The following is a 7,408-nucleotide window of genomic DNA, read 5'->3' on the forward strand; positions in this document are numbered from 1 at the left end:
CGTCCTTTCTTACTCTTCCTGTATTCTTGAGAAAACTTTTGTTTTAGTCTTGTTACTGCTACGGTTTAGGTATGTCCTGTGCCTATTCCCCCGTTTTTATTTGTCTTATAATATACATATATATATATATATATATATATATATATATATATATATATATATATATATATCGATGTTTTAATGTGACTTTGTAAGAAGTTTTTAATCATTGCAGCCTTGAAAATGCGACTATAGCAATTGTCATTGAAACGTCGGCATAATAAAACGAATTGTAACAATGGTGCCCTTTCCTTCGCCTTCGAGACTGTATCCTGGGTCGAGACTCACCCTTCTTGGATATATATATTTATACGTGTGTATGTGTATATATACATATGTATACATACATATATATATATTTGTATATGTATATATACATATATAATATGTATATATATATATTCATATATATACACACACACACACACACATATATATATATATATATATATATATATATATATATATATATACACATATATATATATATATATATATATATATATATATATATATATAATCAAGAGGACTAAAATTTCCCTAGACCAAAAGTCTTCGGATGTCAGTGTTGGTGAAGAAACGAAGGTGCAAGAATAGGCGTAGTAGACGGCACAGCATTTACTGTACATCACAGGGAACCACACGGCACCAGCTGCAGATTGACTACCTTTCCGAAATCGCGATTGTGGACGCTGTTCCTCTGGAACTTTCTGATAATACCCAGCATAAGAAGTGCCGTTGATATTATACACTGACTTACATTCTCTCATCTTCCTGAGAGTTGGAAGTCTCATAATCCTTACCTTGAAAGATTTGGCATACAGATGGCATTATTACAAAAAAAATTATGTACCCGTTTGTGCTGAAATATCCAAATACCCAAGAATTGATTCACGTGCATATCAGTATAAAATTGGCTAAATTAAACATCCCAGTTCTACAAAATAATGACAACAATAAAACTGATATGCCTAAATTCACAATGTCAATAAATTGGATATCACACGGCGACTTACTGGGGCGGTCTTTAAGCCACTGTTATGTTGTAAAAGAAACCCATCGTCATACGAATTATTGAAAATATAATACAAGCTTTCGGCTATCTTGCTGCGTGATGTCTTCACTTAAAATTCTTCATTTTGCGCGAGAGGTGGCGAACTCGAGGGTCAGCCGATTTTTTGAGTCATTCATGCGACATATATGAAATCCTCTTCCTTTCTATGTATTTCCTTGTATAAGAGGCAGTTTTCTGATTTAAAAAAAATATGCTAACTCTCGCCTTTATAGTATTACCGCGTCTTCATTTTTAACAAACGTGCCTGCCTTGGTCACCTTAAAATAAAAAAAATACCATTACTCGTAACCAAGCGACCGTCCCGCATTCATCTCTCAAGTTATGATAATTTTTCCTCAGCGCTAGAGACGATGCAATACGAGCAGATTTTTCGAAACTTGTCCGTGTTCTGCAACAAAGTATTGCAACCAAGTGGCCAACATTAGTGGCGATGCTGAAGTAAACTTAATCCCATCTTTCGCGCAAATACTGGCTGTTTTGTAGAACCTCGGGTGAAAAGATGCTAATTGTCTGTCAGTTAATTCGTGTGACACCGTCTTTGGAGGAAAAATTTCTCACCAATACGTTTGATGCATTTCACAAAACTCCCCGGTAAATTACAGGTCTGCGCCATCTTACAAACAGTCAAAAGTAAATTATAAGAAATACAGTAAGTTTTCCGTTTAGCAGTTCCTCCGTACGGGAAAATAAGATGAATAACGGAAATCAATCTTTCCCTAGTCAATTAATGATTGAAAGGAAGATCGAAGACCTGTATCGTCCGCAAAATACACTATGTTCATGGTTTGCATATGTGCATTATCACATACGACACTAAGTAATTTACTCTGTTAAGCAACAGCTATTCTAGAAAATAAAAGCTTTATAAAGCGGAATTACCTAAATGAAGCAAATTCTCAACAGTGACATTTAAAGGACGAAATCCATGGAGATGGAAATACTACGATTATTTTGAAAATTAACTTAGAATGGAATGTTTGAAACACGCTTGATTCGTCCATACAGGTTCTAATAAAAAATATTCATAAGCAAACCTTGATAGTCAACTGTGCAGCTAAGCCATGTGCGGCAACTGACTCGCACACTACTTCCGCAGATGTGACAATATAATACCCAAGAAAAGTAAAAACCCACTCAACTTTTTCAGAAGATACGAAATAAGTCCTGTGCATTTATAGAGAGCTAACAGACACTGCATGAAACAACTTACATATATCTTCCTCACTGGTAAGCGTGGAGAAAGAGTGGGGAGGGAGGTCATAGAAGCCGTGCACCCAGTCGAAGCTCTGAGCAGTGAGCGAATGATCCTCGAAGCACTCGGAAGCAGTCCTTTTTGAACTTTTCGGCAGTTCACTCTGCAAGCTATTTCGCCCCACCCATGTCATCAGTCTCAACCCCTACTTTTCTACCATCCGTCTCAACCCATTCTCCCGTTTGCTCCTCCCATCTCCGTTTAAATATTTTTGCATTTCTTCATCTTCGTGAAAGATGTAACTATTTCATTTTAGTCAAGAGACCTAGTCAGACATAACGGCCCATGGCAAGTTCGTTTTTTGAAAAAATGGACTCGCCTAAACTGATACCAAGTTCACCATCATTCCAAGGAGGCAACATAGAGTACTCGATGCATCAGGAAATACAGAGGGGTGGAGAGAATTCCATATTCAGGAAGTAAATGGTACAGAGGATGTCATGTGGGTTAATTCTCGTGGTAAGGTTTTAACAAAGTATCGGTGGCACTGATAAGTCTAATAATGTGTAGGTTACAACGATGATAAGGGAATGCTGGCTGCATACAGTACAGAACCACATGCGAGTAATACTCATAGTTATATGTATAGACACCGCACAAGAAATGGCAACTGGGTCAGTTCATTTCAGACGGTTAGGTGAGTCCAAAGGTCTACACCAGAAACTATTCCCCAGCACCTGATCTCACGGCCGCCGAGGGGTAAGAGCCTGTGTTGGTAACAGCTGGCTTAATCTCTGCCTAGTTCAGTCATTAACGTCTTCAGTGCAAAACCGTACTCGGTAATGTCTCCCCTGACTGCTCAGAGGAAAATTACAACCGGCATCTAAAAACCAAGCCTAACCTCTTAAAACAGACTTAGGCATTGGAGCACAGGAATCCTTTCAAAATATGCTGCAGTCGATATTATTTACAAACACTTGATACTGAAACTTCTGAGAGGGCCCAGTTTCCAGATTCCCAGATACTGTTTGAACGTACAAAGAACATGAAACCAGATGACACATAAAAAGACAATTTAGTACTGGTAAGCCTGAAACAAATACCGTCCACACCATGTACCGAAACTAACCAGATCAGCATAAATGATTATTATGCGAGACTGGGAGCGAACTCCTAAGGCGACGGTTTGTGGTGAAGGGGATTATCAGCATATGAATAGTACAACACAGGGGAGACATCTGGTTTCTAAAGGTGGGGGGGGGGTGGCATTCTGAAAATTATATGGTTAAAATATTGGCGAGCGAATTTTTTGAAGAAATGGACATGATTTGGTGTATTTTAATGCCATATAAATATGAATATATGGATGGTATTAAAGGAAAACAATGACTGATTTATCAATATTAGTCAGTCAACAAGTTTATGAATCCACAATTTACAGATTGGCTAAAATACGGTACAAGTTTTCTGTGACATCCTCAATACAGTATACAGTTCCACTCAACTCCGTAGAGACTGATCAGCATTTAATATTACAAACTTTTACAGTATAAGTAATAAGGATAACTGTAAACTTATAATCTTATGGTGCAGTATATTACAGGATTTATAGGACTCCACTGAGAGTCTAAAATAAAAGTGTCCTGTAAAGCCTTTTACTCCAAAGCGGGTTTTGATATCTAAGGTTAAGGATGGCAGCAAAAGAGGTAGTAAATAAGTGAATGACAAGAATGAGAATGTACTACGTGTGACAGTACTAGTGGAAAAGCAAGAGGAAGTATATAAGGGGACAATACTGAATGAACTGACTGTTGAATGTATGAAATGAAAATTCTGCAAACAATAACATAGTCGGATGAGAAGAGAAGAGAAGAGAAGTAGTGGTGGAGGATAGAGATGCATGGAGGCTATTCATTTGTGGGCACCCCTTCGGAGACTAAAGTATTTTTGCAATTGATAAAGAAGGTGCTTACCTCTGGGTACAGCCAAACAATATAGGTGCGTTAAAAATTGCGAAAAATAGCAGTAGACCAGAATGATAGGTGAAATACCAATAATCAATTAGCAATGTAGTTCCTGACCGAAATTATGTAGAATGTTTTATGTGTTGGAAGAAACTTGTCCAGCAGCAGTGTACCGCTTATGGCCTATAACATAGCGATAGTGTAGCTTCCAAACAGAGCCATTCCATTTTCAAGTCAACCGTTTTACTAGTTTTAACTTTAAAACATAATATATCGGTAGAAATATTATGTCTGATAAGAAAATAAAAGGCTTAGATGCAGGAAAAATAATAATAAACTCACAGGCAGCTGCTGCAAGCGTTGGCGTTTGCCGACTTCGTATGTAAACAGTGGGATACGTCAGTCAAAATTTAAATGAACAATTAATCGGACCACGAACCTAATGAAAAATGACATAATCTGTTTCCTTATTATTTTAATATATTTTGTACTTGTTTGTGTTGAGTATATATTTTATAATATTATTATTAGCCTTATTTCCAGCATCTAATATAAAAAAAACTTGGAGGGAAAAAAGTGGCAGGGACAATTGATATGTTGTCCCCCTGAATAAAAAGTGGGGGGATATGTTCCCCCGCCCCCACCCCGCAGATGACGTCCATGGACTACGAAGAGATGGACTAGTAAAGCTAGGCCTATGCTACTGATTCGCCAGGTATTTTACTTTACTGACCTTCTTTTAAGCAAACATTTATTCCATTTCAGGTAAATTACTTTTTTTATTGTAACTTTCATTTATTCATTCTACCTAATTATCGTTCCAATGCCCAACAATGAAAACAAAATTGTATGCCTAGGCTAGCCTTTTATGTGATATGTATGTCATCAACACTAAAGATGGCGGGAATTGAATGGAATTTTAAACTTTTGTTGGATAAGTTATTTAGCTAAATAGTCCTAAAATGCCCAAGCACTGAACTACCATAATTATTTGTATGCTAAAAATAATTGTATAAATATGCAATTCCGAGAGAGAAAAAAAAACTACAATACCATTGCTAGCATGCTATGTTGCGAGTGAAATATCCCGCCTTCCAGCCAATACAGCAGTGGTTGTTCCATTCTCCTACAGGCCCTAGACAGCCTCATAGACAACAATATTTCTTGCTTATTTCGAATATTAACCTACTCATGTAATTTACATGCAAGAATTTAGTAAAATACCTCTTATTCCCACTCGCATAGCCAGATATCTTTTTCATGTACCTAGAGCAAAATGATGGATAATGTTCTTTCCGGTCCGAACATCCCTACTCGATTTTTTATTATATCTTTCGAATCTTCATAAAAAATGAAAAAAATACTCTGTATACATAATTCTTGGAATTATGTATACAGAGTATTTTTTTCATTCTTGGAAACTAATATTTATCACAAAAAATTAAACATATGTAAATAATTGAGGATTTTTGTTTCAATTTTGCGAAATGCACTTAGGGAATTTGATCGCATTCGGGTCGTTTCGGCCGTAAGCACGTTTACGTGCAAAATGGGCGCCGTGTTTAGCACGAGCCCCTTGGGGGATGTACGTAAAACATGAAATAATAATGGTAAATACCATAAACATAACGGTAAATACCATAAACATAACGCCTTACATTGTTTATGGATGTTACGGCCTAAAGTGACTTACGGCCGAAACGACCAGGACCGATTTGATCCCCCAAGGGCTAGCACTAAATATGGCGAAATACATGTGACCCCCCAAGGTCTAATAATAAACACGGAGAAACAGCCTAAATGAATTACTGTTTCGCCGTGCTTCGTACTAGCCCTCATGTGGAATTGGAGTTCGGACCGGAAACGAACTTTTACCAAAATAAAAAGAAATAATTGTTTCAAGTCCATCTTTCGCTTGCGTTTGACCTAAGTTGCCCGTTGCAAGCTCTTCATCCATGTGATTGTACTGTTATCGCTATAAATCGGCAAGTTTACACGACCTCAACAAGAAGGCGTGAGGGATCCTTGTATATACTCGTGCAAGCATTCAGATGTATTGCTGACGAAATATTTTGCACACTTATCACAGCAAGTCTACGATATCGGATACATTGAATTCAGCCAATCGAGACCTAGCTATGCATATTGCCACATATACTGTGTATATCCTACAGCCTACGTTGGCGAGTGGACAGACGAAATGAAACCGACTACTGTATACTCCAAGTTTGACACCTACCTACATGGCCTAGATAACCATTGTTGCCCTCACACCAATCTGCTGACCTCAATCATTCAAATAACACTTATTTACAGTCCTTCGTTGGAATTTCTGGAGGACAACAACCACCTGCTTATTGGGTCAGACCGACACGATCTTGAAATCGGCTGCGAACAGTTTCGTCAACTGTGTCAAATATAGACTTATAGTTTTTAATAATGTAGCTAGTAAACAATTACGGGATTCATATTTTTTTCAGTCCAGTAATTAAATTATTATGTTTTTTTTAATTATAACTGTTTGTATCGTACTGAAAATTTATTTAATGTAAGTCTAAACAGAAATCAAGTATTCATTTTCCTCCAAATGTTTTGATACAAGAGACTCAGGGAGTGCCTGCAGTCGGAGGGATACACTTCCTGTGGACGACAATGCAGCGCAAGTACTTTAGTCTTGCATCGAAAATGCAGTGTATATTAGTGGAAAACTTGATGGGTTTGGACGAAGGACTTAAATTTAATTATGGAACACTTTGGATGGCTATTGCTCAAGAAACCTGAGGCCAAAAACTTTTGGAATCTGTATACAACGGCCGAGACCTACATAGAAGGATGCGGTCGCTGGTAAGTTAAGTTTTAAAACTGATTTTACTTTTTACTTTCTTCCGTTCTGTTTTGTTAAAATTTTTGCGTGAGAAGATATTAAGAGGAAGAATAAAATGCCTGTGTTGTAGACGCGAGGAGCAGACGTCGATAGCTAGCTACTTTGCTTCAGGCTACTAAAAGTTGCGAATGCTTAGGCTAGCTGCACCTTCCTTATTGTGGAAAATTAGCAAATTATCAAATGGACTCATTCAAAAACTGATTTAAGATTAGTAACGGGACATTGATTTTAATTATGATGAGGTATGTATATGC

General features: G+C 37.3%; 1 protein-coding gene across 2 annotated transcripts in view; it reads right to left on the bottom strand.

Moving 5' to 3' along the window:
- Positions 1–6,681, bottom strand: part of LOC136851320 (uncharacterized) — a 43,051-nt gene extending 36,370 nt beyond the window's left edge. The window contains exon 1 of one of the 2 annotated variants that reach the window (XM_067125333.1): positions 6,510–6,681. The gene's annotated coding sequence lies outside the window, so the exon portion shown is untranslated. The remainder of the gene's footprint in view (positions 1–6,509) is intronic. The other variant, XM_067125334.1, reaches the window with a different exon arrangement.
- Positions 6,682–7,408: the final 727 nt, after the last annotated feature.

This window comes from Macrobrachium rosenbergii, chromosome 23, assembly GCF_040412425.1.
Source record: "Macrobrachium rosenbergii isolate ZJJX-2024 chromosome 23, ASM4041242v1, whole genome shotgun sequence".
Taxonomy (NCBI): Eukaryota; Metazoa; Arthropoda; class Malacostraca; order Decapoda; family Palaemonidae; genus Macrobrachium; species Macrobrachium rosenbergii.